The sequence below is a fragment of the Pristis pectinata genome, chromosome 1 (genome assembly GCF_009764475.1).
Source record: "Pristis pectinata isolate sPriPec2 chromosome 1, sPriPec2.1.pri, whole genome shotgun sequence".
Taxonomy (NCBI): Eukaryota; Metazoa; Chordata; class Chondrichthyes; order Rhinopristiformes; family Pristidae; genus Pristis; species Pristis pectinata.
In genome coordinates this window covers 15,705,473-15,733,240 of record NC_067405.1, presented here as the reverse complement: position 1 = coordinate 15,733,240, position 27,768 = coordinate 15,705,473, and the positions used below count along the sequence as shown (strand labels likewise).

At 42.6% G+C, this 27,768-nt stretch overlaps 1 protein-coding gene across 2 annotated transcripts in view; it reads right to left on the bottom strand.

The window, feature by feature from the left end:
* Positions 1 to 27,443, bottom strand: part of ptpn4a (protein tyrosine phosphatase non-receptor type 4a) — a 179,017-nt gene extending 151,574 nt beyond the window's left edge. Inside the window, exon 1 of one of the 2 annotated variants that reach the window (XM_052010826.1) lies at positions 27,097 to 27,443. The gene's annotated coding sequence lies outside the window, so the exon portion shown is untranslated. The remainder of the gene's footprint in view (positions 1 to 27,096) is intronic. The other variant, XM_052010835.1, reaches the window with a different exon arrangement.
* Positions 27,444 to 27,768: the final 325 nt, after the last annotated feature.

Genomic DNA, 27,768 nt, shown 5'->3' with positions numbered 1-27,768 from the left:
TTTTCTCCACCGTAATCTTTGCGAAAATGGGACTAAAGATATACTCACCAAAGGAAATGAATGAAAATAAGCTCGTGTGCAGGAAAGGAAAGAACTAAATTTGCAACGAAGTCAACCAAGTCTAGGTTCACCAACATTATAAATGCTAATTACCAATCACACACTCTGCCACTGAAAACTATTCGATGTAGAGTTACATTTCAGGTTTAAAACTGCCAGATATTAAAAATGAAATGCTATCTTTACCCAACTCAGATCCTTTTGATCCAATCTTTCCCCTTCTACATCTTTGTGTACTTTAATTCACCAACCCTGGCAACTTCAGTTTTTGCCTTTTTAATGGTTAAGATATACTTCCAAGATGATTTCACTCTCAAATGTCCCATTTTCACCAACTTTGTTTAATTTCTGTATTGTGCCCACTACACGTTGACTGGTTATGATAAATTCCAGGCAATGAATGTCATCTTAATCACGTTTTGTTAACCTTTGCTCAAATAGCAGAAGTCAGACCCTTGGGAAAATGTTTACAAACATACAAATGACGAGAATAGGCCACTCAACACAAGCCTACTCTGCCATTTGACATTATTATGGCTGATCTGATTACAACCTCAACTCTACATCCTTTATCAATACACACAAGATGCTGGAAGAACTCAGCAGGTCAGGCAGCATCTATGGAGGGAAATAAACAGCCGACTTTTTGGGTCGAGACCCTTCATCAGGACTGGATGGGCAGGTCATGAGGGCGGTGAAGGGGAAAGAGAAGGGGTAAGGGGCCACAGGAATTAGGGAATACAAAAAGGGAAGGGAAAAAATAGAAGGGGGGAGAAAAAGGAAAGGGGGAGGTGTTACCAGAAGTTAGAGAAAATCGATGTTGAGGCAGTCAGGTTAGATCCAAGAGGAGGAAGAGGGCTTAAGGCCAGAGAAAGGATCATCAGTGGGGAATCCTTGCCAAGGAAGTAGGCCCAGAGACGGATGTGATGGAAGAAGAGCTCGGCATCATGGTGGGCACGGAACCTATTGAGGTGCGGGTGCAGGGCGACAAAGGTTAGGCGGAGGTTGGGGCCAGTGGGTACATCCCCTCCCCCACCCACCTACCCTCCCCCTCTCACCTGGACTCACCCATCACCTGCCAGCCTGTGCTCCTCCCCCGACCTCCTTATTCTGACTTCTGTCATCTTCCTTTCCAGTCCTGATAAAGGGTCTCGACCAGAAATGTCAACTGTTTATTTCCCTCCATAGATGCTGCCTGACCTGCTGAGTTCCTCCAGCATTTTGTGTGTTGCTCCAGATTCCAGCATCTGCAGAATCTCATGCCTACATCCTTATTTACCTGCAGTAATCTTAACTCCCTATCAAGAATCTACTTCCACAATTTAAGACTCTGGTTCAACTGCCCTTTAAGGTTTCCAAAGACACTTGCCACAGAGAAAAAAAGTATGCCTCATTTCTCATTTTTAAATAAATGAAACCTTAATTCTAAATCTTTGCAAAGGAAACACCCCTTCCACATCCAAGATCTCAACAGCTTGTGTCTCAATTAAGTCCTCTTTTTTGAACTCCAGCAGATACAAGTCTCTCCAACCATTCCTCATAGAACAGTACATCCATGACAGTTATTCAACTAGTGAAGCTTCTGAACCATTTCCAATGCATTCACGTCCTTCATAAAATAAGATTAATGTCGTAAATGCTACTCTATATCTGGTCTCACCAATGCCCTCTATTACAAAGATATAAATCTCCCTAGTTTCGCATTTAATTCCCCTAATAATGAATGATAACACCAATTATTTGCTGCATCTTCATAGTAGCCTCTTGTGCTTCATGAACTAGAACACTCAGGTCCTCTCACCATTCAGATAATGCTTTCATTTTTGTGTTACGGTCAATATGGAGAATGTCATTTTTCCACATTATATACCATTTGCCAGATCTCTACCCACTCATTCACCTCGACAACCCCTTTATAGCTTCATCACATCATCTTCATAACTCTCTTCACATCAACAACAAATTTAACTACATCTTCAACACCTTCATCCAAGTCACTTAGATAAATTATATAACGTTGAGGCCCAGGCACTGAACCCTGTGACACACTGTTGGTATTGGTTTATTATTTCACATGTACCAAGATGCAGAGAAAAACTTCATTTTGCAAGTTGTCCATACAGATCACACAAAACATTAGTACAGAGGCAGTACTGGGGAAAAGCAATAACAATGCAGAATATAGTGCTGCAATTACAGAGAAAGTGCAGTGCAGGTAGACAATAAGGTGCAAGGGCCATGACGAGGTAGACTGAGAGATCAAGAGTTCATTATTGAGGTACAGGAGGTCCGTTAAAGGTTCTTAAAACAGCAGGAAAGAAGTTGTTCTTGAGCTTGGTGGTACATGCTTTCAGGCTTTTCATCATCTGAGACAGTGTGAAAGTGTAGAGAGAGTCCATGGAGGGGAGGCTGGTTTTCATGATGGACTGACATGTGTTCACAACTCTGCAATTTCTTGCAGTCTTGGGCAGAACAATTGCCATACCAAGCTGTGATGCAACCAGATAGGATGCTTTCAATGGTGCATCTATAAAAATTGGTGAGGGTCAATGGAGACATGCTGAATTTCCTTAGCCTTCTGAGGAAGTAGAGGCACTGGTGTGCTTTCCTTGCCTTAGCATCCACATGGTTGGACCAGGACAAGCTATTGGTGATGTTTACAGCTAGGAACTTGAAGTTCTCATCCATCTCCACCTTAGCACTATTGGCACATATGGGGCATATGCTCCATGCCTGAAGTCAACAACCACCTCTTTTTTTTGTTGAGGGAGAGGTTGTTGTCTTGACATCATGCCACTAGACTATCGCCTTCCTGTACTTCATCTCATTATTTGCTATCCAGCCCACTACGATTATGTCACCTGGAAACTTGTAGATGGAGTTACAGCAGAATCTGTGTATAGGGTGTAAAGTAGGGGGCCAAGGACACAGCCTTGTGGGGCATCTGAGTTAAGAATAATGGTGGCAGAGGTGTTGCTGCCTATCCTTACTGATTGCAGTCTGTTGGTCAGGAAGTAAAGGATCCAGTTGCAAAAGGAGATGCTGAGTCCCAGGTCTCTGCCTTCAATACAATAATTCCAAACTTAGTCAATAAATAGGAGTCTGACATAGGTGTCTTTGTTATGCAGATGCTCCAGACACAAATGCAGGGCCAGGGAGATGGCATCCACCTGTTTTGGCAGTTAAAAATGTCTGCAATACTCCTGCCAACGGTCCGTGTAGGATCCAAGGACACAGCCAGGGACTCTATCCAGGCCAGACACTTTCCACAGGTTCACTCTGTGGAATGCTACACACTCCTCAACACACTTGCTAATGAAGTCTCAAATTGCAGTGGGTCAAGGTTGTCTAGGAGGCTGGAGTTGATGTGTGCCATGACCAGCCTCTTGAAGCACTTCATGACGGTGGATGTCAGAGCCACTAGGCAGTAGTCATTAAGGCATGTTACCTTAATTTTCTTTGGCACAGGGGTGTTGATGTTCTTAAAGCAGGTGAGAACCTTAGATTGGAGTAGGGAACAGGTTAAAAATGTCTGCAAATACTCCCACCAACTGATCTGTGCAGGATCTACGGACACGGCTAGGGACTCCATCCAGGCCAGACACTTTCCTCAGGTTCACTCTCCAGAAGGCTACACACTCCTGCACACACTTGATGAAGTCTGTGATAGTGGTGATATAATCATTTAGGTTGGCCTGAGTCCTTTGAATATGGACCGGTCTACCAACTCAAAGCAGTCATGTATAAGCTCATCTATTTCCTCAAACCAGCACTGCATGACTTTCTGCACTGGAACCTCCCATTTCAATTTTTGTTTGTATGCAGGTAGAAGACGCACAGCCAGATGGTCTGACTTACCAACTGCATTACCGTTTCCCAATCAGAGAAAGACCAGTTTACTGTTTCCTGTTAGCCTGCCAATCTTCTATCCATACCAATATGTCATTTCTTGCATCATAAGCTTTTCCCCCCCAACCTTTCATGTGGCATCTTTTCAAATGCACTTTGGAAATCTAAATACAGTACATCCACCAGTCCCCCTTTATCCACAACACATTATTTCTTCAAAGAACTCCAATGAATTGGTCAAACATGATTTCCTTTTCACTGCTGACTTTACATAATTACCTTCAATTTTTCTCCCAAGGGCCTTGCTATAACATCTTTATTAATAACTACAGCTTAACATCTGTCATAGAGGAAATACTAACTGATGTTTCCTGCTTTGTCTCACTCACATTTTGAAGTGTTACATTTGCTATTTTCCAATCTAGTGGAATTTACACTGAATGTGGAGAATTTTGAAAATTGAAACTATTTAATTAACCTTTTTATGACCCCAAGATGAAGCCCAGAGTCAGAGATTTAATGGCGCACTGCACCAATGTACTTGCAATCACTTCTGTGGTGATTGTAATTCTGCCCCCTGCCATCTCCCCCCTCCCCACACCAAGTTCCTCCCTCTTAATTCCTGATTTATAACTTTTTCTGGAATGTTATCTGTATCCTCAATGGGGAGACCGATGCAAATTATCTACTAATTCATCTGCCACACCCTTGCTTTCCATTTTTAATTACCCAGACTCAATTTCTATAGGATCAACACTCACTTTGTTAGTGCTTTTTAAAAAAATATTCATAAAAACTTACTGCTTTTATATTTCCAATTCCTCTGGTACATCTCAACATAATAATTTTTTCGTTGAAATTTATATTATGCATAAGATGTTTATAGTGAAAAGTTAAAATTTTATGGATCTAATATTTGCCTATAGCTTTCTATCTGCAACTTTGGTGAGTGGTGGCAAATTTGGGCTGATTTTGAGGGGAATTGCTACAAAGATGGGATCCTAATTAAAAGAGTAGTGAGTACACTTAAGACAATGTTAGAGAACAAATGCAAGGAGCAGTTTCTGTCCACCATCCTCTATCTGGCAGCAAATTTCAGACATTCACCATCTTCTTGGTTAAAAACTTACCATCTGCTTTCTAATCTTTCTACTAATTACTGACCAATCCTCTACCAAGTCAATGGGTCTTTCCTATCCAACATTCATTCCCATCAATCTTATGAAGTCTCAGATAAATCTCCACTGAGCCTCTTTTACAAACAAAACAACAGCACCCAACAAATTCTTCACAGATAAATTTCTGCACTCTTGGGAATAGCCTCATATTTCATGTTTCTTAAACTCTTTTAATATAGTTTGAGAATGATCTCTGCACTCATACCTACCACAAAAATGTCAAAAGTATTTCATTGGCTTCGAACTGTTGAGGTTTCCCAAAAGGCGCCAGAAAATCCAGGTCTTTCATGCTTTGGTTAATAATGGCACACATCTCATATACATTATTAAAAATTATGGTTGCCTGTTCTGCTAACTTTAGGAATATGCAAGCACATGAAAATCACAAAACCACCAGTGCTTCTTGCCACTGAGCCAATTTTGAATGCTATTTGCAAATTCCTTTAGACCTTGAGATTTTTACTTTAATGACCAGTCTCCCCATCAAATGAAAACAAATTTGTCATCCAAAGTCTAGAGGGTCTAGTGGTCATCTGACAATGATTTACATGGATCTTAATGCAATGCTGCTGATACAGGACAAAGTCATGATGATCGCTATGTAGTTGTTAGGGTTTAAAAAAAGGATGTAGGCAAAAGGCAGGTAACTATAGGCCAATTAGCTTAATGTCTGTAGTCGGGAAAATGCTTGAAGCTATTAAAGAAGAAATAGCAAGACATCTGGATAGAAGTGGCTCCGTCAGGTAGAAACAGCATAGATTCAGGAAGCGCAGATCCTGTTTGACAAACTTACAGGAGTTCTTTGAAGATATAACAGCGCAATGGATAGAAGAGAACAGGTGGATGTTATATACTTGGATTTCCAGAAGGCATTCAGTAAGGTGCCACATAAAAGACACATCCATAATAAGGATGCATGGAGTTGGGGGTAATGTATTAGCATGGGTAGAGGATTGGTTAACCAATAGAAGGAAGGAAGTTGGGATAAATGGGTGTTTCTCTGGTTGGCAGTGGTGAGCAGGGTGTCGGTGCTGGGCCCGCAACTGTTCACAATATACAATTTGGAAGAGGGGACCGAGTGTCGTGCATCTAGGTTTGCTGATGACACTATTTTGAGTGGGAAAGCAAATTGTGCAGAGGATGCAGAGAGTCTGCAGAGATGCAGATTGGTTAAAGTGAGTGGGCAAGGGTCTGGCAGATGGAGTACAATGTTGGTAAATGCGAGGTCATCCATTTTGGAGGGAAAAATAGAAGATCAGATTATTTAAATGGTGAAAGATTGCAGCATGCTTTTGCGCAGAGGGACTCGGGAGTGCTTGTGCATGAATTGCAAAAGGTTACTTTGCTGGTGGAACAGGTTATCAAGGCGGCAAATGGAACGTTGGCCTTCATTGCTAGAGGGATTGAATTTAAGAGCAGGGAGGTTGTGCTGCAACTGTACTCCTGGAGTACTGCGTGCAGTTCTGGTCTCCTTACTCGAGGAAGGATATACTGGCCTTGGACACAGTTCACCAGATTGATTCCAGAGATGAGGGGATTAGCCTATGAGGAGGGATTGAGTCGTCTGAGACTATACTTGCTGGAATTCAGAAGAATGAGAGGGGATCTTATAGAAACATAAAATTATGAAAGGGATACATTAGAGGCAGGAACTAGAACTAGGGGACATAGCCTCAAGATTCAGGGGGAATAGATTTACGACAGATGAGGAGGAACTGCTTTTCCCGGAGAGTAGTGAACTTGTAGAATTCTCTGCCCAGGGAAGCAGTGGAAGCTACCTCATTAAATATATTTAAGACACAGTAGATAGAAATTTTGCATAGTAGGGGAATTAAGGGTTATAGGGAAAAGGCAGGTAGGTGGAACTGAGCCCACGGCCAGATCAGCCATGATCTTATTGAATGGCAGAACAGGCTCGACGGGCCAGATGGCCTACTCCTGCTCATGTTCTTATATCTACAGTGGCACTTTTTTGAACAAATCATGAAACCTGGTAACTACAACATAGTGAACATGGGCTCTGTACACCAATGGCATATAAACAGCATTCATTTGACAATTATGCAGCTTTGCTGAACACGTCCAGCTAGCTCAGATATTAGAACAACACAAGAACAGGTCCTTCAGCCCACAATGTCGTGCTGAACGAACTAGTAATTAAACACCTAATTAAACTAATCCCTTCTGCGTACACAATATCCATATTCCTCTATTCTTTGCATATTCATGTGCCTAAGAGGCTTTTAAAAGCCTCTATCGTATTTGTCTCTGCTACCACCCTGGCAGAGCATTCCAGGGTCTCACCATTCCAAACAAAACTTGCCCTGCACATCTCCTTTGAACTTACTCTCTCTCACCTTAAATGCATGCCCTCTAGTTTTAGACATTTCGACCCTGGGAAAAAGATGCCTGCTGTCTGCTCTATGCCTCTCAATCTTATAAACTCAGGTCTCTCCTCAGCTACTCCAGAGAAAACAACCCAAGTCTGTCCATCATCACTTCATGACGAATGTCAGAACCACCAGGCAGTAGGCATTAAGGCACGTTAACTTGTTTTTCTTTGGCAATGGGATAATAATGGTCTTCATAAAGCAGGTTGGAACAGGGAGAGGTTAAAGGTGTCCGTGAATACTCCCACCAGCAGATCCGCACAGGATCGGAGAACATGGCCAGGGACTCCATCCATGCCATTTGCTTTCTGCGTGTTCACTCTCAGGAAGCTGATCTGATATTTGTGACAGTGACTGTGGAGCAGGTGGTGTAATTTATTGACGTACTGTTCAAAACGTGAATAGAATGTACTGAGCTCATCAGGGAGGGATGAGTTATTGCCAGTGATTCTACCCATCTTTGTTTTGTGACCCATTATAGCATGCAAGCCTTGCTACAATTGATGGCTGGTCTGGGACTCAAGTTTGGTCTGGTATTGTCTCTTAGCATCCCTGACAGCTTTACGAAGGCTGTACCTAGATTTCCTGTACAAGTGGGGGTCACCCAATTTAAACCCCTCAGACCTGGACTTCAGTAGGGGGTGGATCTCTCAGTTCATCAATGGTTTACAGTTAGGGAACACTCGGATTGACTTTTTTGGTACACAGTCGCCTACACACTTGCTGATCAAGTCTGTGAGAGTACTGGCATATTCATTTAGATTGGCTGCTGAGTCCTTGAATATGGACCAGTCCACCAACTTGGAGCAGTTGCATATAAGCTCATCTATTTCCTCAGACCAGCACTGTACGACTTTATGTACCGGATCCTCTTGTTTCAGTTTGTGTTTATAAGCAGGGACAAGGAAGACAGCCTGGTTTTACTTTCCAAAGTGAGAGCAGGGCATGGATCAGCAGGCATCTTAAATGGCTGTGCAGCAGTAGTTAAGGGTGTTTGGGCTCCTAGTGGGACAGATGATGTGTTGATAGTATTTTGGTAGCAATCTCTTGAAGTTGGCCTGGTTGAAGACCCCAGCTATGATGAACAGGGCTTCAGGGTACACCGTTCACCCCTTGATCATGGAGTATAGTTCACTGAGTCCAAGCTTCACGCCCACTTGGGGTGGAATGTAGACTGTCATTAGGATAGTCAAAGTGAAAATCCGCAGCTGGTGGTATGGGCAGAACTTCATCATTCGATATTCAAAGTCTGGTGAGCAGGAACTCATCAGGACTGTAAAAGCAGAGCAGCACAATAAATTGATTGGGAAGCAGACACTTTTGCTGCCAAGAGGAATGAAAAGTGGCTTTCATCCAAGCTTAGAGATTTATTCTAACCTGGTTGGTCACAATATTTGACTTCAAGAAAAAGATGAATTTGAGTGCATAACAGCAACTAAGAAGCAAATGTTTGTTTTAAAGATCTTTCATTAGAGCTAGGAAAAGTTTGAAATCAAACAACTTTTAAAATGCAGCATGGGGATTAGAGAAGAGAATAAAAGGTCTACAAAAAAAAAGGGGGGGGGGGTGGGGGAAAGAGAAACCAGAGAGATTAAATGACAATAAGGGCGATAGTGAAAATAGTCAAAGGATTAGTAAAGAAAATGCAAGTTTTCAGAAGGTGCTAATAGAATCAAATAAGCAAACAAGCCCTTCAGCCCACAACATCAACACCAACCATTGTCCCCATTTATACTAAATGCCATTTACACACATTGGTCAACAGCCTTCTTTGCCTTGATATACTGGTGAAAAAATATCTACAGAAGGTGATATAAGAAATGCAAAAGCTGAGATTGCTCATCATTTGAAACTCTCATTCAGAACACTGAGACGTGCCCGATCAAAAGATGAGCCAATTTGGAACATGGTGCTCTCTCTTAAGCTCAAGTTGAGCTTGGGTGCAATTGTACAGGAGACCAAACAAGAGGTCAAAGTGGGTGTGCAAATTGACAGGAAACTCGAAGTTTAAAGTTAATTATGGATTGAATGAAACAGTGTTCTACAAAGCGGTCACCCACTCTGGGTATAAACTCAGTGCAAAGACAACTACAAGCAACAATGTGTTGGAGGAACTTAGCGGGTTGGGCAGAATCTGTGAGAGGAAAGAAACTGTCAATGTTTCGGGTCAAAACCCTGCATCATGACTGAGAGTGCAGAGGCGAGACTACCACAATGTGAGTTGTGCTATATAGTAAATTGGTACACAGGTAAAAACAGTTTCAGTTTCAGTGCTTTGGGCCCTGGATGCTGGGAAGAATGGAAGCAAAAGCAGATGAGGCATCTACAGCAAATGCACAAGGTGGTGCCATGGGAATGGGAATGAGTAATTGAAGTTGGAAGAGTGAACCACACTGTTAGGGATTATTCTGGAGTTATGAAAGTATGAATAGTGGATATTAATTAAAATGAGGACACGAGACTGCAGAACTGGTCTTCAAGAAAAATAAAACCTGTTCACAATTTAACTTCAATGATTCTTTAAGGCTATTGAAAACAATCGTTGGGTGGGGGACATTTTGATTGTGTACCATTGAAACTATGCAGGGGAAGATGATCGATGAATGTTCATGTTAATTGATGCTCACTGTAAACATCAGGATGAGATTAGGGAAGGCAGTAAGTGGCCATCTCCTATATCAACACATCGTTAAAGGTATACCCATTCCATTTAATATGCAGTTCAGGACAGGTCTGTTTTGTCACTTAATATTCTGGCTAGTTGTATATTCAGGGAGCCATCCCTCACTGTAACAATGGAGGTATATTTTGGGTCTCTGGAGTTTGTGCTGAGCAGCTTTTGGACCAGTCACCAGTATTCAATATTCAAAGGAGTTCTGCTGGCTGGGATGTGCTACCATTGTAGATACGTAATTCTGCAAAGTTACATTCAAAATATTAAAGCTAATTAAGTGATATAACCACTGAAACTGTAGTTAGTCATTTATTGTTATCTTTGTGCTTAAGTAGTACAAAACATTGTGTCAGGAGAGGATTCAAGATTCTCTCCAGAAGATCTGCTGTGTTCAATAAAGTCTTTTATTAAACCCAGTTACAGCTTACATGTGGCTCAGCTTAGTCAGTCACGACATAGACCATCCAGGAAGCTACAACATCTTTAGAATGCTGAGTGGAGGGGAAAGAGGAAGGTATGTTGAGAGATGGCATCACAGATGGTGCAAGGTCCCTGTAGATTTTATAGTTAAGTGAAGAAACAGCAAGGGGATAAACAAAATGACCACATCACCATGGGGCCATTCAAGACAGTAAGTGGTAAGAAATGTAAAAGTAGTAGGGGGCAGTACAGCTAACAAGATAGACACTATTCTCTGAATTAACAACCAGTCCCCAAGCCTGTGTTGCTTGCCTGATGCTAAGGTTAAGAGTATTTCTCAAGGTTGGAGAGTAACTTGACATGGGAGGGGTAAGATCATATTTTGTTCTCCATGCAGGAACCAATGATGCAGACAGGACAAAAGACAGGAGGTGATTTTGTTCAATCCAAGGATCCTGAATATAAACAATAAAGGGTGACGCATGAGGTGGCTATGGTAGATTGAGAAACTACACCACTACAAGTAATCACCAACAAATACATAGTTTACAATACATGTTAAGACAAAAACCCAACAGGAAAAGTTGCCCAAACATGGCTAACAAAGATTAGATCAAAGGAAATGGCTTATAATTTTTGCCAAACAATAACAAGCCTCAGTAATGGGAAAATTTCCGTATTCACCATGAGTACAAAGACACTGTTAAATTAGAATACAAGAGTAATTAAAAAATAAAAAGACTGTAAAAGGCTTCTACAAAAAGAAAATACAAGTTAAAGGATCTCTTACAGAATGAGAAATAATTGCATAAGAAACAAGGAAATGGTAGAGAAAGAACAAGAATATAGGACATGGGACTGAGGTAAGATGCTGACATTGATTGATTAACAGCAGAAAAGAGTCAGAATAAAAGGGCCATTTTTGCATTAGAAGGCTACAATTAGTGGGGTGCCACTGGCAGTGCTTAGGTCCCAGCTGCTCAGAAGTTGTATCAATAATTTGGATGAGCGGATAAAATATTATATCCAGTTTGATAATGATAAAGCTGTGTGGGTGAGAACTTCAAGGATCCAAAGAGACTTCAACTGGCATGAGGAAAGAGCAGGTTCAAGAGCTTGTTGGATAGGCATATGGAGGAACGTGAGATAGAGGGATATGCGGGAGGAAGGGGTTAGGTAGTGTGAGGGTGGTCTGATGGACGGCATGACACGGTGGGCCGAAGGGCCTGTTTTGTGCTGTATGGTTCTATGGTTCTAAATCTAATCTTGATAAATATTTTTCTAAGGTAGAAAAAAAAGCAAAATTTAAGATAACTCTGAACTTGCTGTGCTCAGGCAGACATGGTCTGTTTGTATACAAATCAATGAAAGTACAGCAAGCAATTAAAGGTAAACATTACATCAGCCTTTAATGCAAGACAATTTGCTTACACAACTAAAGACAATTACATGGGTCCCTGGTGAGATTGCACAGGTCTGGTCTCCCAAGAACATGCATGTGAACAAGACCAATAAAAGGTTCTTTACATTCATTACTGGGATGGGAGGCAGGGGAGGGAAAGGAAGTGTCCTAGGTAATTATGCTAATTGGTCATGGATTACTATTCCAAAACTCAAGATCTGCTTCTGCCACATTGTCCACTTGCCTCAACACTACCCCTCCTCCTAATCCACCTCTCAAAACATCAACAATCCTGGCTTTCTGCAACTCTGGCCATTTTATACATTATCCAAACTGACTGCCCTTGAAAACTATTTCCAATCCCTCAATCTCCTTTACACAAATGCTTCCTCCTCCGCCACCCCAGACAAAGCTTGAAAACTTTCAGAAGCCTTTCCTAACAAAGACACTGACCATTCTGTTCTTTTATACATTGCCCCTCTTTTGCCCAAGTCCTATTGGCACAGTAAGCATTACGCTATTACAGTGCCAGCCACCCGGGTTCAATTCCCACCGCTGTCTGTAAGGAGTATGTTCTCCCAGTGTCTGCGCGGGTTTCCTCCCACATTTCAAAGACGTATGGGTTAGGAACTGTGGGCACGCTATGTTGATGCCAGAAGAGTGGTGACACTTGTGGGCTGCCCCCAGCACGTTCTAGGTAATGCATAAAGTCTATAAGGCGTCTGTACGTTCTCCCGTGTCTGCGTGGATTTCCTCCGGGTGCTCCAGTTTCCTCCCACATTGCAAAGGCATACGGGTAGGTTAATTGGGTTTTAAAAAAATGGGCGGTGCTGACTTGTTGGGCCGGAAGGGCCTGTTACCACGCTGTAAATAAAATTTCACTGTTGCACTCTACTAATTCTCAACCTTTGTACAGCCTTCACCACTGTCACAGTAGGGCCCAACGTAAACTAGAACATTTTATCTTCCATCTAGGCACTTTGCAACATTCTGGACTGAACAGTGAATTCTTCAACTTCAGATAAACTGCTCTCTCATCATTCCCCATTATCATGCTGTAGTATGAAAGCACATGGCTGTCACATGACAATAACAACACCGACCCCTCTGGTCGGAGAACAGCATTGCTTATCAGATCAGAAGTGACACCACTGTCAATCAAGGTTTGGCTCCACCCCACCCATCAGGTGTGGGCATAGGGATTGGCCTTGGAGAGCAACTTTGTTCCTGAACCTGCCTGACCATTGGCTTTGGTAAACCCCTTTGTCCTTGACCCCCAAGCCATTGGCTTATCTAAATTACCTGGTCTGGCTCCACCCAACCTTCCAGCACTATAAAGAGTGCTGCACATTCCTGGCTCTTCCTCTTTTGACTGCCCCAGGAATAGTGAAACAATGCTGCAGAGACCATTGGTAAGAGAGTGGACCATCATGAGGTTTGGGAGCATTTTAGTCAGATTCCAGGGAGTGTTAGAGCCAATGCTTATCTAGATCAAGGTGTTCAGGCATTGAAGTGTTTATCCCTTGATAAGTTATAACTTGTTTAGTGTGTGACACCATTGCGATTTCCCTTACTTTCGCGATCTTCTGTCTGTGTGCGCGGGTGTACATTCGTTCCCATTCATTGTTCCTATATTTGCCTTTGCGGTTAAACTATTTTTAAGATTCAAAGCCTGAGTCCAGAGTCCTCCATCTTTAAGATCCCAAAAGAACCTTTTTCACACAACACATGCTTATGTCCCTTTCTCATCCAGTTTATTTTAATGCCTTCCTAATGTTTTTTAACACCTGATTTCTTAACCTAATTCCATATGGCCTCGTCTCACACCTCATTCCTCCCCCAGATCTGCTTTTAACTGTAAACCCTCCACTCCTCCCCTAATAATGAGGAACACGTGAAATGTTGACTGGTTTCTCTTTCCACAGATGCTGCTTGACTGACTGAATTCATTCAGCAGTTCAGTTTTTCAGATTCCAGCATCTGCAGTTTTGTTTTACATAACCATTAAAGTCCTTTTCCCAATCAGTAGAAATATTCTATCATGATTACCAATCGCAGAATAATAGGATTTGTTAATAATGACTCCTTGTTATATCAAAAGTATACCCACACTTTGAAGTACTTGATTAGATTATCCTTTGAAAAAATTATAGCTCTTCAGAACCTACAAAATGAAGAAATGTTTTGCCCCTCACAAAGATGATCTAAAGAGATCTTGAGAGGACAAATGTAGCAAAATTGTTTTCTTTTATGGGAGAATTTAGAAACGGAAGTCAATTTAAAAATTGTACCGCAGACTATTCCACATAGGAGGTGCCCGATGGGGTGGGCGAGTGGGTAGTTTGAGGTGGTGTAGGGTGGGCAAGTGGGTAGTTTGAGGTGATGCACTCCTTCCACTATTTACAGAGCATCTGTGTACTCCTAATGCATAAGCAATGGTTTCATTGCCATCCTGACTGCTTCTCCATTTTGAGAAGTTATGGGCCAGGAGTCAGTAGGAATATTGTAGATCCTCATGGAAGCTTTGAGCACACATTTGAATGTTTTCCTCTGTTCACCCAGTAATCTTCTCCCATGAGAGATTGCATGCTTGACACAAAAGCAGGCTAACAATATGGCCTGCCCAGCAGAGCTAAACGAATGTAATTAGGGCCTTAATACTTGGGATGTTGGCTTAGAAGAGGGCACTGAAATAGACTCATTTATCCTTCCAGTGAATATGGAGGATCTTGCAGTGATAGCATTGGTTGTATACTTCCATTTCCTTGAGGTGCCTGCTATAGATAGTCCAACTTAGCATCCAAGCAGTGCACAAACACAGTTTGCCTTGAGGTTCTAGAGTGTAGTGTTCAATTCCATTGAACATAGGTTGCCCATTAGTTCTAAAGATTACCTCCACTCTTGCAAGGACTTGTGGAAGTGAGATGCAATGGGAAAGATTGAGTTAAGTGTTGGGGGTAAGAGTCTTATTTGATACAGGTCTTCACTGAGCTCTGAGAAAACATTCAGGTAGGTTGCACATGAACAACCCTCAACAGCAACAGACTTGAACCAAAATAGCTCTGCCATTGAAATTTTCACCTAGTGACACAATAGACAGAAGGCAGCCAACTAAAGAACAAGGCAGCAAACAAAATTGCAGATGCTGAAATTTTATCTCACAAAGCAATCACACAATCTGCATTTTGTTTCACCAATGTAGAGTCCACCATATTGTGAACACAAATGCAGTAGACTAGATTGGAAAGAAAATGAAATGCTGCACTATTGCAGTCAGCAATGTATTGGAGAAAAGGTTGTGGGAGCAGTCCCAAATAAGCCAACAAGGATTGTCCCATGATACTGGTCAGGGACACTGTTACGGCTGTGGAAAAGATGGATGTTGTAGAAGGATCATCTCTAGAGTCCATATGGGTGGAGTTAAGGAACAAGAAAGGAGCAGTTACTCTACTAGGAGTATTCTATAGGCCCCCCGGTAGCAGTAGAGATATAGAGGAGCAGATTGCCAGGCAGTGTTTGGAAAGAAGCAGAAATAACAGGGTTATTATAATGGGAGACTTCAACTTCCCAAATATAGACTGGAACCTGCTTAGTGCCAAAGGTTTAGATGGGACAGAATTTGTTAAGTGTGTCCAGGAGGGATTCCTGACGCAGTATGTTGACAGGCCAACAAGAGGGAATGCCATGTTAGATCTAGTTTTAGGAAATGAACCGGGACAGGTGAAGGATCTATTGGTGGGTGAGCATTTGGGGGACAGTGACCATTGCTCCATAACATTTAAAATTGTCATGGACAGGGACAGGTGCAGAGAGGACAAGAGATTTTTCAATTGGGGAAGGGCTAACTATGAGGCTATAAGGAGAGAACTTGGGAGTGTAAATTGGGATGTCCTTTTTGAAGGAAAATGTACCATGGGGATGTGGTCGATATTCAGGGATCTTATGCAGGATGTTAGGGATAAATATGTCCCGGTGAGGCAGAGAAGGAATGGCAGGGTGAAGGAACCGTGGGTGACGAGAAAGGTGGAACGACTTGTTAGGGAGAAGAAGGTAGCATACGTGAGGTATAAGCAGCAAGGTTCAGACAGGGCCCGTGAGGAATATAGGGTAGCGAGGAAGGAACTTAAGAAAGAGCTGAGGAGAGCTAGAAGGGGACATGAAAAGGCTTTGGCTAGTAGGGTTAAGGAAAATCCCAAGGCCTTTTTCAAGTACGTGAAGGGTAGGAGGATGGCTAGGGTGAAGGTAGGTCCGATTAAGGGTGAAGGTAGGTCCGATTAAGGACAAAGGTGGGAGAATTTGCCTGGAGGCGGCGGAAGTGGGAGTAGTTCTGAATGAGTACTTCTCTTCGGTATTCACCAGGGAGAGGGGTCTTGATGATGCGGAAGGGAGTGCTGGTAGGGGTAATGTTCTCGAGGTTGTTGATATCAAGAGAGAGGATGTGTTGAAGTTGTTAAATAATATTAAGACAGATAAATCTCCGGGGCCTGATGGGATTTTCCCCAGGCTGCTTCGAGAGGCTAGGGAGGAGATTGCTGAACCGCTGGTAAGGATCTTTGAGTCCTCGTTGTCTACGGGGGTGGCACCGGAGGATTGGAGGGTTGCGAATGTGGTCCCCTTGTTCAAAAAAGGTAATAGGGATAGGCCGGGGAATTATAGACCGGTGAGTCTCACGTCTGTGGAGGGTAAGCTGTTAGAAAGGATTCTAAGGGATAGGATTTATGAACACCTAGAGAATCATGGACTGATTAGGGACAGCCAGCATGGCTTTGTGAAGGGAAGATCTTGCCTCACAAGCCTGATAGAGTTCTTTGAGGAGGTGACCAGGAAGATTGATGAGGGCAGTGTGGTGGATGTGGTTTACATGGATTTTAGTAAGGCATTTGATAAGGTTCCTCATGGTAGGCTTCTTCAGAAGGTCAGAGGTCAAGGGATCCAAGGAAGCTTGGCTGTGTGGATTAGGAATTGGCTTGCATGTAGAAAGCAGAGGGTTGTGGTGGAAGGAGTGCCCTCGGATTGGAAGGCAGTGACTAGTGGTGTCCCGCAGGGATCGGTTCTGGGACCTCTACTTTTTGTGATATTTATAGATGACTTAGATGAGGGGGTGGAGGGCTGGGTTAGTAAGTTTGTGGACGACACTAAGATAGGCGGTGTTGTGGATAGTATGGAGGGCTGTCGGAGCTTACAGAGGGATATTGATAGGATGCAAAGCTGGGCTGACAAGTGGCAGATGGAGTTCAATCTGGAGAAGTGTGAGGTGGTACACTTTGGAAGGACAAACTCCAGGGCAGAGTACAGGGTAAACAGCAAGGTACTTGGCAGTGTGGAGGAGCAGAGGGATCTGGGGGTTCATATTCACAGTTCGTTGAAAGTTGCCTCACAGGTGGAAAGAGCAGTTAAGGCGGCCAATGGGATGTTGGCTTTCATAAATCGTGGGATTGAGTTTAAGAGCCGCGAGGTTATGATGCAGCTTTACAAAACTCTAGTTAGGCCACATTTAGAGTACTGTGTTCAGTTCTGGTCGCCTCATTATAGGAAGGATGTGGAGGCATTGGAGAGGGTGCAGAGGAGATTTACCAGGATGCTGCCTGGATTGGAGGGTATTGAATATGAGGAGAGGCTTAAGGTGCTAGGGCTTTATTCACTGGAAAGGAGGAGGGTGAGAGGAGACATGATAGAGGTATATAAAATATTGAGAGGAATAGATAGAGTAGACAGTCAGCGCCTCCTTCCCAGGGCACCAATGCTCAAGACGAGAGGGCATGGCTTTAAGGTTATGGGTGGGAGGTTCAGGGGAGATGTCAGAGGGAGGTTTTTCACCCAAAGAGAGGTTGGTGCATGGAATGCACTGCCTGGGGTGGTGGTGGAGGAGGCAGATACATTGAACAGGTTCAAGAGCTTGTTGGATAGGCATATGGAGGAACGTGAGATAGAGGGATATGCGGGAGGAAGGGGTTAGGTAATGTGAGTGTGGTCTGATGGACGGCACGACACGGTGGGCCGAAGGGCCTGTTTTGTGCTGTATGGTTCTATGGTATCCAAAAGCGACAGGCGTAGCTAGGTCCATGCAAATTCCCATAGCTGTACCTTTAATCTGAAGAAAGTGAGTGGAAGCCAAAGAGATTGTTGAGTACAAGGTCAAGTTCTGCCAATCGAACATATGGGGGGGGGGGGGGGGGGTGGGGAAGAGGAAGGGAGAAAATTTGTTTGGCCTCTGTTCAAGGAAAAACAGAGGGCCCCAATAAACTTCTATCCCATTTCAGGAAGGTTAAGGGATTGAACATCCATGAAAATGAGCCAATTGGGTCCAGGGAATCAAACCATCAAAATGACAGGGTATCAAGGGCATCAGAGTATCACAAATGTAAACGGGAAGGAATGGACCAGAGCGGACTTGATCAAGTCAAGATAAGAAATAAGTTCAGTAAGGTAAGAGCAGGCTGAAATAAAGGATCTACTGGGTCAGGCCTGTTTGTCAATCTTGAGTAGCAGGTAGAAGTGGGTACTGCAACGTTGGGGTACTACCAGGTTGGAGGTTGTGGAGGGAAGATCTCAGATACATTCTCATACTTCCATCTGGACTGAGAGCTGAAGTTTGGCCTCTGCAAGGTACAGGTGGAGGAAAAACGCTGTGGGTACATCACTTTCTAGAATGGAAAACAGAAAAAGGTATGCAATTTTCATGAGGTGGTCTTGAAAAAAGTACCCCAGACACCTGACAATCCCCAACCATCAGGAGGTAGAATGCCCTCAATGCCTGGAGTGCCTTGACATCTAACATAATTAGCAGCTGCAAAAAGATGGACTCCACCAGAAAACACCATGATTGGTTTAGTGAGAATGATGAGAAACTCTACTGCACCTCAAGAGAAAGCAAATACAGGCACCTGAAGATCAACATCTAACAAAAAACTTGTGACATAAAGAACAGATGAAATGGAAAGGGCACAGGAGATCCAAAAATTTAATGACCATGACATTTGTGGGTTCTTCAGCATCATCAACAGTCCAAACAGGTCCCAACCAGCTGAAAGTCAATAATACAGGAAAGAGGCAGTCTGCCCACTGGAAGAAGCACTTTGAACTCAACTGTGACTCTGCATTCAGTTCCAACCTACATTAAGCTACCTAGTCCAGCACCACAGACTGACAAGATGTTGAGAAGATTACATCAACTGAAAAACCACAAAGCCTTGGAAGTAGGAAGTATCTCTGACCAAATTCTAAACTCAACAGATTAAAACATGCACCATAAATTCAGAGCTCATTTCACATTTGGGAAAAGGAGTTGCTAGACACCAAAATTGTGGCAATCTTCAAGAAATAACTAATTGCAGTAACTAGTAACTGCTGTCTGCAACAGGGAAAGTCATAAGGGTCCTCCTTAATCACACACTCCCTAGGAAAAGTTGCTCCCCGAATTGTAACAGATTCCACCTACCCAAAGGCACAATGAACATCTTATCATGCATCAACTCCAAAGGAAATGGAGTAAGCAGATCAAGAACTGGATGTGCCCTATTTTGACTTCACAAATAGAGGGGAACCCTGGAATATCCTTCAAATTTTGCTGCCCAAATTCATCTCCAACCTAAAATGTGCTACATGAAGATATGCGAGGATTCATCTTAACTAATGGGTCTGCAATAGACCCAACCTCAGAAGGTAAGCACAGCTTTACCAACACTTTTCTTAAATCTTTCTCACCACAATAATGACCACCTCCAAACTTCCTGGTGTAAGTTGAGCTAACTTGCAGAACAAATGGGAAACAGCTCAACCCACATCTTCCCTACTCCAAAACCAAGATAACTCCAACCTCAGTCACCAAGCTTCATGACAAAGCCATTCACCTGGAAATCATCAACTACTTCCCACCTCAGGAGCTACATCAAGAAAAGGAAGGCATTAATGATGAAATTCACCACCATTTTCAGTAAGCTGGTGTTTCTTTTGCCATCCATGTGTTTGATGCCCAAGACAGTAAAGGTCTACCAGGTAGCAGTAACATCCTTCCATCCTCCTGTACAATTTTGAGATATGGACTACATGCAGCCCAAAGCACTGGAGAGGTAATATCAATGCTTTCTTGAAAATCTTCCAAGTCCACTGGCCAGATAAGCAAACCTACATCTGTGTTCTCTACCAGGACAACATCTCCAGTATTGATACTCTAATTATAGTCAGCAAGCTACTATGGGCAGGCCAGATGTCTTGCATGCCAGTAGTAGACTTCCAAAGCATAAAGTTTACTCCAGGCTCTGTCACTGCATGAGATTACCAGGTACAGAGGAAACAATTTAAGGATGTTCTCAGAGGCTCCTTGGAACATCCCAAATGACTCCTAGTCCAAGACTGTTCAAAATTGAGCATTAGGGATGGTACTGATAGAGTCACTTTGTTAGAAGCACAAAGAAGCCCAGCATAAGAAACAAAGATGCACCCTATCACCAACTACCAACCTGTCATGTTAAGCATCTAGTCCCAATGCCAAGGGGTAAAGAAGATGCGAGTTGAAGTGAAAGTGGCTTCAAAACCGTCCATTCTACTCATATCAAAATAAAATTTAAATTAGTTCTGTTTGCAAAAAGTATGAAGGGTTTGTGATTAATTATAACCCCAATGTTACCTCAACTAAGCAGACTAATGGGCCATATATTAATTGAAAAATTCTCAACTCAATATCACAAATAGAGTACCCAACAGTCCATTTAATTAGAAATTCCTCTGGCATTAGAGAAGGAAAAAGTAGGGAGATATGAGTAGTGTAGAAGAATCCCACTGGAACTGAAGTTTAAAGATTAAAGCAGACTGAAATAGTCTAAAATCAAACACTAGTAACTTTATTTTGGCAAAGGGGTGCTGGTGAAGAAGGAGTGAAGAAATAAGAACTATTAATGAGGGCAGAACTGATGCCATTTAAATAGTACCCACATGAGCACTTGAATCACTTAGGCACAGGAAGCTATGGGCCAAATGAAGGGAGATGGGATGCAAAAGAAAGGGCACCCACTGGTCAGCATAGAGTTAGGGCAAATGGCCCATTGCCATTCTGTAAGATTCTATGACTACTGAGCCACACAGAGGAATGCAACTTAACTTGTCTCCCCTATTCCTTGTGTTACATTTGATATTGTCAGCCCGTGAAGGATTGTTCTGTTTTGTGACATCACCACAACCCCACCAATGAAAATTTGAAAGTCTGAAGATGGTCTCAAACTGAAAAACTATTTCTCCTCTCACAGATGTTATCTAAACAACTTTTTCTTCAGATCTCCAGATCCAGTCTTTTTTTGGATTCAGTGACTTTCAGTTCCTTTGTGTTACTGACTGACACTAACATAGCTAGTTGAAACTAATATGATTGGTTTTCTTTATTAGTATCAATTTAGTTTGAGGTAGAACACCCACTGAACTCCTGGCAATGTGAAACAAATTCACAGTTCCAAATGCAGATCTTGGTTTCTAGTATCCATAGTGTTACATTCATTGAACTTGTATGTAGACTGTGCAGAAAAATCATACACAAAAATGTGTATCACACATAGCTAGAGTTAAATCCTAATGTCAACATCTTTTAGGAAGTACAAACTATTCTTCACAACCAAGTGCATATTTTTAAAGTTCTATGGTCAATTGCCTATCCTTAGTCTCTTTATCTACCATTGACGTCCATGGTTGAACTACACAATTCTACAACAGTTCAGAATTATATTTTCTATTCCTGTTAAATCTCATACTGCACATTTTGTCCCTCCCTCTAATCAGGGTCAGCCAGCAGCCACAACAAACATTACTCCTCAATTCACTTATTCATCTATCTCTTCACCCAACCATAGGCAGCTGTGCCTTCAATTGTCTCAGGTCCACGCTTTGAAATTCCCTCTTAACCAATCCTCTTGTCTTTTAAGACCCTTCATAAACACACACCTGGTCACCCCTCTTATTAGCACCTTTACCTAGGATCCATTTTTTTTTAAATCTGATATTACGTATGAAGCTGCTTCAAAAGTTTCCCTATATTCGTCATCGTCGCTATCCCGAGGTCGAGGATGATGGTCTTCGTTCCGTTGATTTATTTATGGGCTCTCAAGTGGCTTATGAGTCCAATCTTGGCTCTGAAAGTTCTTCCGCATTCAAGACAGGTAGTTCCAGATGGCAGATCGGGCTTTGGTTGTTGTTGCCTCTTCATTTTCTTCTCTCCTTTAAGACCCTTCATAAACACACCTGGTCACCCCTCTTATTAGCACCTTTACCTAGGATCCATTTTTAAAAAATCTGATATGATTAAATATGAAGCTGCTTCAAAAGTTTCCCTATATTAAAATGCATACAAATGCAAACAACTACTCTTCAGCATTATACAGACTTTTCAAAAACAGGAATTTCTTCCATCTTAATACGCAAAATTCAAATGTCATTCATTTCACTGCTTTGCCAAGGACACTGCTCATTTAGAATATTTCCTGCTTTTGCCCACCCAGTAGGCCAAATTGGCTTGAGGCACTGATGCATGAAGGTAATATAATAAAACTTATATTTTAAAGTGTTTTTCATGATTCTTTCCCCAAAGTCATCAATTTTGATAACATCACAAATATTAAGTCAGGATCACCCTCAGAACTGACTCATCATAGATTCTTTTTGCTACTGATCAATCCTCCTTTCCCCTCTCCCACTACTCCGAACAAATGGTCACATCAATACCCCGTTTATAAATAGTACATCAGTGACGTGCTATCCAAAACATGAGTTACAACTACTTTATCGTCATGAACTCAGGACTTGCTGCTTCCCAACCATCGCAAATTTAACCCGGTCCTAAAAGAAAAGTCTGTATCCATCTGATCAATCCCACTTATTTTAAACAGCCATCATCTACAAAATAACACATCCCAATGGAACTGAATTTACTTTTTTTTAAAAAAACACCTTTCTCACCACAAAATATCCTTGTTAAAAAATAATAAATATTGCACATATCACATTGTCCCAGAATTAAGTCTCTGGTAGGCTTGTCACAGTTACCCACTCAAAATTCATAACCATATTTTCTCAACCAGACATTTCACATATTCCCACAAACTAGAATCTAAACATTCAATTTATAGGATGTGCATGTTGCTGGAGATGTCCATTCCAAATTCCTTTGGGAAGATGGTGGCCAGCAACCTTTCAGAAACACTGCAAACTTTCTAGTACATTGAGTTGTGAGATTTAGACAATAAAAGAACACCTATGTTTTTTCCTTGTTATGCAACTCCAAGAGGCTGAAGGTCATGGTATTGCTAAGCACCTTCTGCCCTTAATTTTCCTGGCAATAGAATTCACAGGTCTATGAGGTGCTGTCAAAGAGGTTTCAGCAATGAATTTTGTAGATGGTTCACACTGCAGTCCCAGAAGACAGATTGAATGTTTAGGGTGGTGAATTAGATACCAGTCAAGGCTTCTCTGCCTTAGATGGTGACAAGTTTCTGAAGTGTTGTTGGATCTACTTTCACCCATGCAAGTGGAGTACTGTATCAGATTTGAATCTTACAACAGCAAGCGGTTCAGGTATAAGAATATCCAGGCTTTGACTAGTTCTTGTACAAAAGCACCCTACGTGACTGGTCCAATTTCATTTCTGGTCAATTTAAACAAGCTGTTGATGGTGGAGAACTTCCTGGTAGAAAGCCGTTGAATGCTGAAGGTAGTTTGATGCTCTATTGTTAGAAACATTGCCTGGCAGTTCATTGGTATGAACATTATTTGAACAAACTCTGAACAAATGAATATACTAAGAGAATTGGTAATCACAAGCAAAATTACAACCTGGTTCCCACTTTTAAGCAGTCCAACTTCATTAATAAGCTTAGTGCGATTGTGGTTTCTACTTTGGTTACATTTACTGCCAACTTGAATTATTAAGGTCTGCAGTCAAGTTCAATTACCATATTATCCAAAATGATATGAATCAAAGTTCAACACTGGAGATAGGTCTTGAGCTTTAAGGCAAGCTCAAGATACTTTTAAAATCTGATCACAGAATGCCATTACAGGATTTCTTGCACAGCAGCATGTTAATTTTTTTTAATATTAATTAAATTTTAAAAATTTAAGTTAATATTTTTTAAAACTATGGATTTGTGTACATAAAGTGGTCCCTGGATTACATCTGTTAAATAACACATCCTGAATTCTTTCCAAACCAAACACGTATGTAAACTACTCAAACATCTTTAGCTGTAAGACAGGTACAAAAACCAGCAGTCATTTTTTCTTCCCTTCGTTTCTTAGAAACATATCATAAGGTAAGAAAGTTATGGCAGTGGCTCACATGCAAGGTCTCCTTCTGCTGCCATCCTTTGACATTTTCCTAATCAATTTAAGCACACTACTTTTACATCATCTCTTCCCGACACCTCATTCTCAGACTTTCTCCTGCCAACACTGGATGAATACAAGTTTCTTCCAACTAAACATCAAGATCAGAATCATTGGAACTTCTCACAGCCTATTCTCCAAGTACTGGCCACACTCCTCTTCATAGCAAAAGTCTGAAACTAAACCAACATCACCACCATTTCTACCTTATGATGACACATAACCCCACCTCAGCTCATCAGCTACTGTAATCTTTATTCATGTGTTTATTACTTCTAGATTTGACATTTCAACTTTATTCCTGACTGGCCTCCACCATTTTCCGCTCTGCAAACCAAGGTCAACCAAAACTCTGCTGCTCATCTTTTCTAAGTCCCACCGTCCCATTCACCCTTCATCCTTGTTCTTGCTGAGCTACACAGGCTGCAAATTAATCAACAGTTTAATTTTAAAATTCTTTTAAATACCTGTCTCCTCCACCAGATCCACACCCCTAAACTCCTCAGTCCGAAAACACTCAGACTTTAGCATTCTTCCAATTCTAGCCCCTTGAAATTCCCAAAGATTTTTTTTAAAATCACATCACTAGTGACTGTGCCTTCAACTACCAAGCTTTGCAGCTCTGGAATTTCCTTGCAAAACACCTCCACCCCAAAACTAAACCTTAGTCAAGTGGTCTAACCTCTGCTTTATGACAAGATTAAATTTAACTTTTGATAATACTTCTGTGAAGTGCCCCAAAAGATTCTAATTACATTAGCACTCAGGCAAGCAGTAGAATATCGATCTCTCAATGTATTTTCACTGACCAATTAATTTTCAATGTCTGGGGGGGGGGGGGGGGGGTGGTTGGAGGTGGAGGGAAGAAGTGAAAAAGATGAGCAAAAAACCATTGGCCTACAATTCAAAACATTTTACTGAAGCATGAGATTTCAAAGATTAATCTGAATTATCTGCCCCTAAGTGCAGGAAACAAAAGGTCAACTAACTTGCGGTCCAAGTAGACATCAAAGCAATAAGCAAATTAAAACACAGAACAGAACACGCGGAAATTAAAGACATTTCTAACTACCTATTCTCTTATGTTTCAACTGCAAACTCACATTTGTTCCTAAAAGCTCCAATATGCCAGATGTCCATTGGCAGTAAAGCCTGCTCATGCTCATTCCCTCAAAACAGAACAATCAGCAACAAATCTTGCCTAGATTTCTCCTCTCAGAACTTGCAGAAAAATATAGAATTCATAGCTTGTTGCTTGTAAATTATCTGTCCTTCATCCGCAATTAGCACATCAATACTGTGTTTTGTTTTCTTGCTTTTTCGTTCCTACCCAGTCATCTCACTGTTTCATTCAGGAAAAACATCCATTCATACAATTTCAAATGACCGCGTTCCCCTCCCACGGCAGGGAATCAGGGTTGCAGTTCCAAGAAAATCCTTGCTGCTCTTTAATAATATACTAGTTTTGTTTTACCTCTCTCCTGTTCCTGGCTTTCAATGCAGCAATGTCCTTATTCACACATTTCAAGTTTCCTTCTTCAGCATTTCTCCATTGCAGTCTTCCTCTGAACCCATGCAGCAATATCCCGCTTATCACCTTACCCCTCCCCCATGGTTCAGGTGCAGTTCCCTACGACTGTACTAGCATTTTCTGCCAGGACCTCCCACTCTCATTCATACATTCTGAATCATTTCCTCCCTATTAATCCATTAGAATCATTGCAATCCCATCGTCAAAATTCAGACCTCGTTTTCCTTCATAAGTCTGTACTTACTACTTTTAAAATCCAGAACGTGCTTTCTTGGCATCGATTTTACTGCAGTTTTATTGCTGTTACATAGCTATTGTATTGCTTAATCTTTCATTCACTCCAAAAATATCACTGCACGTTTTGTACATTAGTGATGTTACTAATATACTCAAATTTCTCATGCACTCTTAACCACATCATTTTTCTGTTGCTCATCTTACTAACTTAATATTTGCTATCATCTTTTATCTAGCTGTCAATGTCATTATACAACACTCATTCATACCTACCTATATAGCTGTAATAGTACATTACAGGTTTTATACCATACTGCAGGTCTTTTCTGACTGCACCACCCAATCTCACTTTTACTGGCAGCAAAATGTCAATCAGATGCATCATTTTGCATTCCCCTCCTTGCCAACTACACATCACACGTTGGGAAAAATAATACAATTTAACACGAGTTTCTTCCCACAGCACCACCCCCCCCCCCACAAAGGATCATTTCCTATGCTTTCCTCCACTGCACCATTATTCCTGCTGTGAATAGTATCAACATGATCTCATTCACTGATTCTGTATTCAAGTCTTCAGCTCTCTCAGAACTTGCAACGCTGCAACACATTTAAAACTATGCACATTCCCGAACGTACACACACACACATTTCAAAGCCAGTTCCGACCCATTATTTCTGCACGATTAACCTTTACTATTTGCAGTGTCAGAAGAGACCATTTCTCCCAACGAACGCACACCGGCGAGGTGCTGCTTTGCATGCGTGCAGCCTAACATTTTGAGCGTGGGGACACTCTTGCAATACCAAGCATGCGGGTTACACGGGGCACTAAAACGCCGTGCACCCTTTCTGCTCTGCAGCTCCAGCCCCGTGCAGGGAGCCACTACAACACGCGCCCCTCCCCCCGCCGCCGCCGCCACCGCCACCGCCGCCAGCCCCGGGAGCCGTTGGGCTGAGCCCCTCCCGTCCCGGGATACCTGGCCGATTACCTCTCCGTCCGTTCTCCGCCTCCTCTCGCCCGCTTTCACTTTCACATCATGGCTCCCCGTTAGTTGGCGAGGGGACGGGGAGGGAGGGGTGAGGGTGCTGAGGGGGTGGGGGGGGAAACGGGTTGGGAGGAGGAAGGGGAATCCCGCCGCGTTACAGCCGGGCTGGCTCCGTTTCTTAGCTTCTTCAAGCCCTCCCCCTCCTCCCCGACTCGACACGAACTCGCTCCCGGTTTAAACGCTGCCGTCGCCACTCTCTGTCTGCTGAACCCCCTCACCCCCGGGGCCCAGGGCGCCTGCGCGCCGCCGTCCAATCGGCGGTGGCCGGCCCCAGCGCGGCGAGAGCGAGGCTGCGCTGTGGGGATTTCGATCGAGAGCGAGGCCCCGATGCGGAGCACCCACAGCGGCGAGCAGGGGGCGGGGCGGAGGAGAGCACGTGATTCCCACGGCAAGGGGCGGGGCTGGGTGTGATGATGTCATCCTCATGGCAAGAGGTGGGACTGGGTGAGAGCACGTGATTCCCACGGCAAGGGGCGGGGCTGGGTATGATGATGTCATCCTCATAGCAAGAGGTGGGACTGGGTGAGAGCACATGTTCCTCATGACAAGGGGCGGGGCTTGGTATGATGATGTCATCCCATGGCAATAGGTGGGGCTGGGTGAGAGCACATGCTC